This window comes from Mus musculus, chromosome 14, assembly GCF_000001635.26.
Source record: "Mus musculus strain C57BL/6J chromosome 14, GRCm38.p6 C57BL/6J".
Classification (NCBI taxonomy): Eukaryota; Metazoa; Chordata; class Mammalia; order Rodentia; family Muridae; genus Mus; species Mus musculus.
In genome coordinates this window covers 49094115-49107174 of record NC_000080.6, presented here as the reverse complement: position 1 = coordinate 49107174, position 13060 = coordinate 49094115, and positions in this window count along the sequence as shown.

Here is a 13060-nt window from a genome sequence, read left to right as displayed (position 1 = left end):
AAGTTTATATTTGGTATGGTGGGCCATCCCTGGTAGGTGTTCTTTTTGGCTAATAATAGTCTTTGTTGAGTAGTCTCTCTCCTGGGAGGGAATGCTAATGCAGAACGCACTGAGTTTTCTGCTGCTGACTGGGAATTATCAATAGGTCATAAATAAACTACAACCGCACAGAAAAGACAATAAGATTATAGGTACTCCCACCACCTCCAATTACAGTAAGAGCGACAATTATAAGGTTGTACTCCTACGGCTACCCTGGGGAGAAAATGAGAGGAAAATGTTCCATTAGCTTAATGAAGAGAGGAGCAGAGTTGCAGTCAGATTTCCTCACTATTAGCACCTACGGTGTGCCCAGCACAGAGGAAGCTGGAGTTGCACAGAAACAATTAAACTTTCTGACAATTAACCTCTGCAGCCCACAGCCCCTGTCCCCAAGGGAGACATTTCAAAGACTCACATATACATTAGACTCACCAACATAAATTGACTTTGAAATTTGAGTGAATAATATTTTTTTGTTTGTTTGTGGAAATGGAGGGACTCAAGGTGACTAAGGAACGTCCTTGTCAGGGTTGCTAGGGAAGCACACGTGGATGGGAGGGGTCACCAGCTGGGAAAGGTAGGGTTAAGGAGTAAAGATGGGAAGCCATGGCCACATTTCCTCCCTAGGGAAAAGACGGCTGCAGATCAATGGGAGCAATGTGGCTTCGTGTTATGTGTACTAGGAGGGTCACTCAGGGAAAGAGTAGCTGTGAGGCTTCGCTTTGCAAATAACACCAGTGAGCTAGGTTGGTCTGCTTGCTAGGTGTTGTGTCAGATGCAGAAGAAAGGCGGCTCCCAACGCAGGCACAGAGGCTAGCTGTAGCATTTATTCTTCTCTGTTGTACAATGGCACTCCTGAAAGAATAAACTTTCAAGTGTTATTTGAGGAGTGTGCTGGCTAGTTTTGTGTGTCAACTTGACACAGGCTGGAGTTATCACAGAGAAAGGAGCTTCAGCTGGGGAAATGCCTCCATGAGATCCAGCTGTAAGGCATTTTCTCAATTAGTGATCAAGGGGGAAAGGCCCCTTGTGGGTGGGACCATCTCTGGGCTGGTGGTCTTGGATTCTATAAGAGAGCAGGCTGAGCAAGCCAGAGCAAGCAAGCCAGTAAAGAACATCCCTCCATGGCCCCTGCATCAGCTCCTGCTTCCTGACATGTTTGAGTTCCAGTCCTGACTTCCTTTGGTGATGAACAGTAACATGGAAGTGTAAGCTGAATAAACCCTTTCCTCCCCAAGTGCTTCTTGGTCATGAAGTTTGTGCAGGAATAGAAACCCTAACTAAGACAAGGAATAAGAAGACAGTGCATAGAATTAGCCATAGGAACTGCCGATCTGTCTATGATACCCAGCTCTCTTAGCTCTCTAGGTTCAGAACTACCCTAACACACTGCTTTTGTGTGGCATACATTAAACACTCATTTAATTGTTAGCAAGATGTCCTTCTGGAGAAGAGGACTTAAAACTTTGAGTGGCATCGAATATGTAACTTACTTGGTTTCCTCTTAATTTCAAGAGCAGTGAATGAGGGCTGAGGAGCTGGCTCAGTAGTTAAGAGCACTTGTTGCTCTTGCCGAGAGCCTGGGTTCAGTTCCCAGCGCTGACATGGCAGTTCACCATCATGTGACTCTGATACCCTCTTCTGGCTTCCAAGGGTACCAGGCACATGCATGGTGCACATGCATGCATGCATGCTGGTAGACACTTGTACAGATAAAATAATAAAAATAAACCTTTAAAGAGAAGTAAAAGATATTATGCTATTTGAACATGTTATGTGTATGATCGAGAATCAATACATAATCTTATATGTGGGAAAATAATGGATACACACACTCCCAACATTCTGTTATCTAAACTCAAGAAACTTCTGACTCAGCTTCTTCACCCACATGACCAGAATCCTGGTGGTTTTCTTCATTCATTGCTGCTGTTGTCTCTCATGGCTGAGCTGAGGGACTGTTAAAAAGTGCATGTTCTGTTTACCCATTGGATAAAGTGGTTCATAGACATAGCCTAGTGGGGCTGGTGAGGTGGCTCAGCAGATGATGATGATGATTCAGCAGATGATGATGATGATGATGATGATTCAGCAGATGATGATGATGAGTCAGCAGATGATGGTGCTTGTTCACAAACTGAGTATCTGTGTTTGATTCCCAGGACCCACATGGTGAATGGAAAGAACCAACTCCTGTTGGTAGTGTCTGTGACTTCCATATGAGCACTGTTGCATGTGCACACACACACACACACACACACACACACACACACACAAACATACACACACAGAACCACACATATAAACAAATGCAGACATACAAACATGTAAACACATGTAAATACATGCACAATCATGTAAACACATACGAACACATATATAAACATGTACATACACATACAAACACACACATATGCAACAAATACAAATGTAGTTTGCTTGTTATTTAAGAAGCAACCCAGTGCTGCCACTTAATGCATACCTCCTTCCATTTTGTACTCCATACCCTGCAGGGTGACAATTGACCTCAGTCACTCAGGATCAGGGCCTGTCCCTGCGTCAGTACCTCATGGGATCAAAATCACTCTCACTGCTCCCTGAAGACTTCCTCCCAGGAAGTTCATGAGCTATCAACCTCCCAGATTTGACTTCCAGCCCTCTACTTACTGACTATTGAAGGGAACAGAAAGCTGAGCCAAGCAGCAGACTTTGACCTGTTGAGACGTGCTCTTACCCAGGACACACTGCTTCAAGTACCATTATTCTTCAGCCCTGTGGAGCTTCCATTTCAGAAGGTAGGTGCACTAGTGAAATTTAGGATTTCTGGTGTTTTGTAAAATTACAGCAGCTGTTTTAAAGTATGTTTGATTTTATCAGGCTGGAAAGATGGCTGGCTGCTCTTCAGAGGTCCTGCGTTCAATTCCCAGCAACCATTTGGAAGTGCACAACCATCTATTAATGGGATCTGATGCACTATTCTGGCATATGCAGGCTGATGCAGAGGCCATGGAAGGGTGCTGCTTACTGGCTTTCTCACCCTGGCTTGCTCATCCTGCTTTCTTATAGAACCCAGGGGCATTAGCCTAGGGATAGCACCACGTACAATGGGCTGGATGCTTCCCAATTCCCTATTCCCTAACTGAGAAAATATGTTACAGCTGGATCTCATAGAGATATTTCCCCAATTAAGACTCCTTCCTCTCTAATGACTCTAGCTTGTGTCAAGTTGACACAAAACTGGGCAGCCAATGCAGTGGCTAAAGTTTAGCATAGAATAGGTTGAGAATGAACCTATTGGAGTGGAAGTGTTCTATTCTGGGGTCTAGGGTCTCCATGCTACTTCTTCAAACTACATCTCCTCCCCCTGTCCACCCTTCTCATATGGCCTGTCCTGATAAGGGAGCAATGGAAGTTATTTCTTATGGTTACAGATGGGAAACAAGACCTCATGAGTTTAAGGGAGTTTCTGTCTTGATGAGCATAAACTATCAAATCCTTTTGATGAACGACAGGTTCACACATGCACACACACACACACACACACACACACACACACACACACACAATGGTGTGTGTGTGTGGAGAACCTAGTCATTTCTCCCATCCCCATTTGCTTCATGTATGGGAATTGACACAGGTGATGTAGTTGTACAGCTTCTCTCGTTGTTTGAATCCAGAGTTTTGTGTTTTAGTCTTAGAGAACCTGTCCATGGCCTCTGCATCAGCTCCTGCCCGCATTGGTTCCTGTCCTGTTTGAATTCTTGTTCTAACTTTCTTCGGTGATGAACAGCCATGTGGATGTGTAAGCTAAATAAACCCTTTAATCCTCAACTTAATTTTTTGGTCATGGTGTTTCATTGCAGCAATAGAAACCCTAAGACACCCACTCTACAATCTTATTTACAAAGCAAATCCTCCGAATGATGCAACGTGAAAGGGTACTATTCTTTACTAAGAACACAGAAACTTTGGTGGCATCCCAGAAATTCTGGAGTACAGAAGTGCTGAGAGCCCTGGTGAACGAGAAGACTGGATATTAAGACTGAACCAATGCTGAGGGCCAACTTAAGGACAGCTGAGTTGTCTCTGCATTCAACGAGCAAACCAGTCTTTGTGGCATTAATAGTAAGATGCAGCATCCAGCTAACCATGCTGCAGAGCGCACACATCCAGATGGAAGCATCTGGATGGTGCACCGTGATTGGACAATTGTTCCTTTGGTGACTGGAACACCCTTTCTGCTTCTCACCCAGAGAATGCTGGTGCGCATGCAAGGATGGGAAGAAGGGCAGCATACTCCTGCTTTTGCTGGTGGATGTACCTGGCTCCAAACTACACTATACAAGGCATGTTTGGGGGGCAGAGATGAAAGTCATGAGCGTGTGGATACAGGGTAATCCCTTCTTGATGTAGGGGACACATCTCCCAGGAAGTTAAACACAATGATCAAACTGACCAAAAGTTGGCAATGTTTTCTTCCTTCCTTCCTGCCTCCTTTTCCCCTTTCCTTCCTTCTTTCTTCCACCTCTCCACTTCCTTTCTTTCCTTTTTTGCTCCACCTTCTTTTCTTTCTTATTTCACAACAGTGTCCCACAGTACAGCCATAGCTGGCCTTTCACTCAGCCTCTATGCAGACAAGACTCAGAGATCTTACTTCTGCCTCCCAAGTGCTAGGTATAAAGGTGAGCACTGCCATGCCCAGGAAGTTGGCTGCTTTTTGCTATGCCAGCAGTTATAAACAATGCTGGTAGGAAAATTATCCTCCAAACTACCTCCAACTCCAACAATCAATTTGATAACACAGTATAATAATTTATCCTTTAGTAAGCACTGTATCCTGCACATGTGGTAGTTTGGAGAATTCCCAGTTGAAGCTCCACACAGTTGATTCTTCTGTGACACTCCTTTTAGGAGAAAATAACTTCCAAGCAGTGTTGAAGGTTGTTTCCTGTGTTTTTGTTTTGTTTTTTGTTTTGTTTTAAATCTCCTAACTGCTATATGATTTCACCTTTAAAGAGCATATTTGACACAACAGTTTAGATGGTATCTAATTTTAAAGATGAGGGAACAGAACCAGAGTCTCTTCTAGGTCACCTCGTGCGGCTGTTATGACAACTGTGAGGTGAAATGCCTTGGAGAAGTGAGAGTTTATCCCAGACGCCAGGTCTCCTGCTATGGTTGAAGAGTGCAACAGGCAAATGTAACCATTTGTTTTGAACTAAAACATAGCTCAGGAGAGTACTGCTCAATCGGTGCTGTTATGCAGCTGTCTAGTGGTCCTCAAGTCCTGCAAGATGTCTTGATTTTATTAAAATTCACGTAACTGGTTATTGTACATCATTGCAATGGGTAATATCAGGTACAAATCCTCTGGTTGCCAGGTCACATTTATGTGAATTACAAAGGATGGCATATTTCCTTATTCTGCAGTATGAATTCCCTATTGGTACTAACATCGTTTGTGTTTTAGTTTGGTTGGTGGTGGGATCTTGTTCTGTAGCCAAGGCTATCTCAGACCTCACTACCTGAGGCTGGCCTTGAGCTTGTGGCAATCGTGCCTCAGCATCTTAAGTGGTGGAATGACAGGTGTGCCAGCACACCTGGCTGGATGTCACCACAGGCACAACAGATACATTTAACAGAAGACAGTCTTTGTTCTCTTCACTCCTCTGGCTTTCAGGCTTGTCACTTTAGCTATAACCTCTAAGAAACCTTTCGTTCTGTGGAGGGGATGGCCATTATCTATCATAGGCATGCACTAGTGTATGCACGTTGCTAGTACTGAATTCTAGACTCTATTCATGAGAAATGGGTATTTATTAACTAGTTGCTACTTAGCAAATACGCTCTACACCTTGGCTTGATTTTTACGTGATTACTAACTAAGCCAACGAGTTATATAAGACCAATTTCACTTGCATTTTTTTTAAAAACTCCATTAAAAGAGAATTCTTATTCTTGTAATGACTTTGTCTTCACTGGTTAAATTGACATTTAGTTATTGGGTTCTCTGGAGGAACATAACTGATAGTGTATGTAAGAGGATCTAGTAGAGTGGCTCACAGGCTGTGGTCCAGCTAGTCCAACAATGGCTGTCTCCCAATAAAAGGGCTGGATGTCTCAGCTGTTCTTCAGTAAACACTGGAATCCTGCAAAAACCGTTTCTCCTGCCAGTGAAGGAATGCCCCAGCAGTAGATGAACTTGCCCCTGAGGGTGAAGACAAGCTGGCAAAAAGCAGAAGCATCCTTCTTCCATGCCCTTTCCATAGGCTGCCACCAGAAGGGGTGGCCCAGATGTAAGATGAGTCTTCCCACCTCAAATGATCCAATCAAGAAAAATCCTTTCTTGGTGTGCCCAGCTGCTTGCGTTTTACTTAATTCAAGATGTCGTCAAGGTGACAGCCAAGAACAACCATAACAGTAACGTACAATACTAATTTACCTTCTGTGTGCTCAAACTAGTCACAGAAGCAGCAGCAGCAGGCTAGCACAGGAAGCAATGTAGCGAACATGGAAATACATGTGAGTATTTCCTCTTGGGAGTCAAGGGGGTAACTATGTCAGCCTGACATAATTTGTGGGTGAACAGCCAAAAGTAATTGAAGTAAGAAGTCAGGAAATATTTCACATGAAACACAAATATCCACAGGATTGTTGTAAGAATGGGTCATAATAATTCTTAGATCTCTTGATAGAACATTCAAATCAGGAAATGAAAACATATGTGCAAACATCCTTTATTTTCTCTTATTTCAAGCAGTCTCACCCCTCAGCTATACACTCCAGGTACAATTGCTGTAATTTTCCTGTCAATATAGACACTTCATTTAAAAAATCCCCAAATTACTATTTTTATTTCCAGAATTTATCTTTATGCCCTGCATAAACAGAACCCCAAAACTCTGATACTGAGAAATATTTTGGCTTCTAGAAACGTGTGGGATAATTATGTACCAGGTATGCCTATTGCTGAGATCCATTTAAAAACAACCAACCAAGGCTGGCCAAAGGGCTCAGTGGGTAAACATGCTTGTAACCAAGTCTGACAACCTGAGTTCATCCCAGGACCCATTTAGTGGAAGGAGAGAAATGACTACCACAGTCACCCTCCAACCTCACTTGTGTATGTGCCTTCACAAAATTAATATATATTCTAAAAAGAGGCAGTTAAAAGACTCACTTTCTCCCTATGGCTTCCAAGGTACCTTCAAAGGCTTGTGCAGGAGAGTTCCCTAAATATGGGGAATCTCACTGAAATTATATCTTGAGATGATGGATCGGAAAGATATGTGTTTGAAAACATACAACTTTGCAGTTGTCACTGTTTTTTTAGGGAGGAGGGAAGGGTTTTTCTATATAGCTCTGGCTATCCTAGAACTCACTATGTAGACCAAGCTGGCATTCAGAGATCTGCCTGCCTCTGTCTCCCAAATGCTAGGAGTGAAGATGTGTATCACTATCCCCAGCTTTCAGTTGTTTAAGGTTGTGTGTGTGTGTGTGTGTGTGTGTGTGTGTGTGTGTGTGTTTATGTGTGTGTGTTGCATGTTTGAGCTTGTCCTATTATGTGGAAGCATCAGGAGGGCAGCAAATGGCAGGGCACATAAGTGTGGGCCACCATACCTGATTTTATTTCATGTAGGTGCTGGTGATGGAACTCAGGTCTCCTCAGCCACTCTCTCTATCTACAGCCACTCTCAGTCAGACAGATTCTAGTGACATCTGATGTGAAGGCCTGATTGATGGATAATGTATTTGTCAGGGCAAGAATGAAACAATCAGATACCTGATGGGAAACTTCATGACAAAATTGTATTTTGCATTTTTTATGTCTTTTCTCATAAATTGTGCCTAGATCCTTAGTGAGCGGCAGATTCATGCCATTATTTGTAACAGTAATTACTTTTAGCCTTACTGCAAATTTTTAGAAAATGACAATAGGCACAGAGCATCATCAGGGACCAGGACAAGAGTGTAGCACAAGAGAACACAATGGGACAAAAGACATTGAGACAGACAGATGAGAAGTCAGATTAGTACAATGAAAACAACTTCTAAAAGCTGCTAACTGCATGTGGAGAAAGGACTCCTCACACCCTTAATAAAGGCGAGAATTTCAGCTCTCAGCGTCCTAGTTGCCAAACAGAGAGATTTATCAGTTACAAGGATACATGTGTCGCTCCTCTCCCCCCACACCCTCTCCTTCACTCTTCCCTCCATCCGATTTTTGTGAGGTAGGATCTTGCTGTGTAGTCGAGTACCTTTGAACCTGTTATGTCGCCCTAGCTAGCCCTAAACTCAATTCTCCTGCCTTTACTTTCCAAGAGCTTTGACTGTACAAATGTCACTGCAACCAACCTGGGTTCATTTTCTGTGTCTGTGCATATACTAGTTAGCCTGCTTGCCATTGATATACATTCTATGTGCTGCAGCATAGATTCAACACTTGGCTTTTCCCTGGTTTACTGGAACACTATCAAAAAGTATGTGGTGTGTAGAAATGGTGTGACCTACTTCCAGCTCCGAGGCTATGAACACTGCAATCTCATTTCATCCATGTACACACGTTACAACATGCACTATCATGAAAGCCAGGACCGTGGGCACAAGATCTGATTGAAGAGAAATGGCATTTTGGAATTGTGTTCAGCCTAATTTATTAGAGTACATCCTTCACTATGCTGCTCATTAACTCTTCAAGTGTCACTGTAAAATCTTAGGCAGCCTGGTGGTTCCCTCTATTATAAATTCCCTAAGCACCACACTTTTTCTTCTATGAAGGCCTTAGGACACGTTTTTTTGCATCCTGAGTTTCAACATCTATATTAGATATATGACCTGAATTGTTATTACTTAGCTGTTATTCAACATTTTTCTTGATATGAATTTATTTTTAAAAAATTAGAAGTTTTGTTAGAATTGGAAATGTATCAGAGTATCTGGCAGAGATAACCATGAAAAAATATATACTAGTGGTAGTGGCACACACCTTTAATCCCAGCACTCAGGAGGCAGAGGCAGGTGGATCTCTGTGAGTTCTAGTGCAGCTTGATCTACAGAGTGAATTCCAGGAGAGCTAGAGCTACATAGTGAGTCCCTGCCACAAAAGAAAGTCAAACCAAACCCAACCAAACCAACCAAACCAACCAAGCCCAAAATAAACAAAGATAAATAACTCCCCCCAAAAATGTATGTACATTTTGTGGGCACTGACAACTGGTGTGTGTGTGTGTGTGTGTGTGTGTGTGTGTGTGTGCGTGCGCGCATGCATGAGATGGACACAGGACTCTCCTGGGCAGGACCCAGCCTGAGAAGGACCCCGAGAGGACTGCAGTGGTCTGCGGACGTTCCTGACAGCCCACCTGAGCCTCAGCACCCAGCCATTCCCTTTCTCACTTTCAGAAGTCAGTGAGTCTGGCACTGAGACAGAGATCCTGGTCTACACACAGGATTGTGTCTTCTGCCACCAAACTCCGTTGCTTCACAGTAGAGCTCATACAGGCAACAGGTTTAACAGAATTAGAGGAAAGAAAATTTCCATTATTAGAGATCTTGCCATTATTGTTTTAACATTATTAGAACACATTCACTGTAAATGAGGGGTTTTCATAGGACATGTTCGGGCACACATCGTTCACTCCACAGTCGACCTCTCATTTGCCTCCCCCTCCTTCCACTTCTCCTTCCTCTTCCCAAGGAGGTCCTTTTTTTCCTTTTGTGTCTTGGACAAATTAAAATCTCTCTTATTTGTTGTCATTTGTCTGGGTGTTTTGCCTGCATGCCTGTGTACCATGAGCACACTTGATACTGTTGGAGGCCAGAAGAAAGAGGCAGGTCCCCTGGAACTGGAGTTACAGTTGTTATGAGCTACCCCACGGGTGCTGGGAATTGAACTTGGATCCTTTAGGAGAGCAGTCAGTTCTCTTAACCACGGAGCCATCTCTCTAGCCTCAGTCTCTTTTCTATGATTACTATTTTCTCTTTAGCATAAACACCCTTGTTCTGAAACATACATACATACATTTATACATACATACATACATTTATACATACATTTATACATACATACATACATTTATACATACATACATACATTTATACATACATACATACATTTATACATACATACATCATACATACATACATACATTTTTACTTACAGGTTTTTGGAAGCTAATTTTTTAACTCAAGTAATGCCTCATTAAATCTATCAGGCACCTGACAAACATTTGTCAATTAAATTTCTTTAAACATTTAAATTATCAAAGATCCAAGAGGCAATAATTGGCACATTTAAGCATTGTAAATTGTGAGAAAACAAGTCTTTAGTCTAATCTTGTATTTTTTCCCTTGGGCACAGGATGGCATAATATGACAGAATATTCACAATATAGTTATCTCTATCAGAGAGCCAATTCAGATTTAATCAGTGATTCACCTTATCACAGTGACTTCTACTCATAAGAATTTATTATGAGTGACACCTCAGTATAAACACCGTAAAGACCTCCAGAAATCAACTAAGTGCCAAGGCTCTGTGAGCAGACAGGGCTTATGTCTGAATTTGTTCGGTGTTCCTGTGGGCAAAATTTACTTTTACTCAGCCTTTGTTTTAATAAAATATTTTTCTTATATGTGAATTTTGAGCAAAAGTTGTTCGATGATTCATGATGAAGCTTTACGAAACTTCCACACCGACTGTTTTACAGCGGTTCTCTTGACTCTAAGGCCCTGACTAGAAGCAACTGACTAGGTGTTCCTGCAACATAACGTACAGCTGCATATTCAAAAACAGGGGCATTTAAAAACAGAGCCTGGCCCATGGAAAGGAAGGCTGTTACAAATCTTTAGAAAGGAGTGGGCATTGAATGCTTATGCACCTCGAACTTGGTGTCATTCAGTGCTCACAGTAACCCCAAGAAACAAGACACCAAAGACCACAAAGGTTAAATAACTTCTCCAGGACCACCCAGCTTGGTAAAGAGCAGCACTAGGATTTGAAATCAAGCCTTTGTGACTTCAAGGACTATTCTCCCTTTACCACCCTGGGCTTATGGTCAAAAGAAATGTTTAAAATATCACTGGGGGCTGGGGATAGTAGAATACTGGCTTAGCATGTGAGCAAGGCTCTGTATTCCATCTTTAGCAACACACACACACACACACACACACACACACACACACACACACAGGAGGGGGAGAAAATAATCACATAAATCAGCAACTCAATTTCATCACTATATAGGGAGGGATGAAAGCTTTGGCTTTATGGAAGGGGCGACTCCCTGATCCTACTGCATCAAATCAAACCCGGTTTACCTTTGGAAAACAGCAAGAAGCTTACAAAGCCGATTCTGGGGGAGTTAAGTTCCAGAAGGGAATTTCTGGGGCTCACTGAAGCAAAGCCAGCAGTATTGAGGGGCTGCAGCCTTAACTAAAGTTGAGTCTCACACACTGACTGCTCGGCAGGCTCATTGCCGCCGAGCGGTGCCACAGCGGTCACTAGCTTCTCAGAGCAGTAGAAATGGCAGCAAGAGTACATCTTACCTGTGCAGAACATGAGCTAGCCACAGATCACACGAGGAACCTTTCAGACACACAGGGAACAATCAAACCATCTAACCATTATGGACTTCTTTTAGGTGAAAGGGAAAGTTGTCTTTATTACACACTTAAGATTTTGCTATTTATTGTACCATTCCTAAGCTTATTCGGTTCCTAGGGGAGTTGATAATAAAAAGATGTGAAGATAAATTGGATGGGAGATAGGGAAGAATTGGCATAGTTAAGTAAATGAATTTAAGAAAACACACACACACACACACACCCATGCACGTGCATTCACACACCTCCAATAAATACAGGGCTAAAAGTGTTACAAGGCAAAAAATCTTTCTAGATGTGAACCAGTGACTTGAAATTATACACTTGTATACATTACAGTATCAATAAGATTATATAAAATTCCCTCTGATGTCTTCCCTTTAATACCATCTATATGTTATTTTCTTCATTGACAACATATCAATAAAACAGGGACAATGGGAAAACACCTTTTTAGTGTGGAGATATGTGCATGTGTGTATTTAGCCTGCCATATTAAACATACAGAATTAAATCTAATTACTTTTTTTCCTGCACATCCAAACCTAAACCACACAGAGGCAAGAAGCATTTCCTTGCATGAATGTGCTCAGTATAATTTAATATTTGTCCTTCTGTCATGCAGTTTCCAGGCTTCTCAGACAGACCTACAGACATCCATGATGCCCTTGGGATGCTCCTTCTGAGCCACCACCTTTTTGGATTGTTTCTGTTTGGAAAACCGTGAGAAGTACCTTTTCACGTTAAAATATCAACGCATTGTAGAAGTTACAAAGCACAACTCTAATCTGTATTACTTTCTTCTCTGTCTAGTTCTGGAATGTCATATGATAGGGGAACCACATTAAAAGTTTAAAATTAGGAGTTTGTATTAACTAGTTTAAGGACTCCAGTTTAGTCTCTGGGTTGCTCAGTGACTTCATTCTGACATATCTAGCTCATGTTTAGGTCTTCAGTATTAAACACAATGAGTAGCATGCGCTATTTCAGGGGAAGATGCTTAAGGCCAGTGGTGGTCACATTAAATTGCTTGGGACTGAGAATGTAGCTCAGTGGCTGAGCACATGCTTAGCCCTTTGGTTCAACTCTCAGGACGTAACAAAATGATACCTATGTACACCACATGCATGCGCAAGAACACACACACACACACACACACACACACACACACACACACACACACACACACACACACACACACAAAGACAGAGGTGGGAAGCCCCTCTGGTAGTATATTAGTTAAAAAGGTCACAAGCATCTCTAGTTGCTTCTGGATATTGACTTAGCAAAAGCCGTGTTAGAGGGACTGGAACCTGCTTTATTTTAGATTCATAAAAATTACAGAAAAAGGATGTTTTATTGATTCTGAACCCTGAAATAATAAATGTAGGATGTTCCACGTGTAACAAAAATAGTG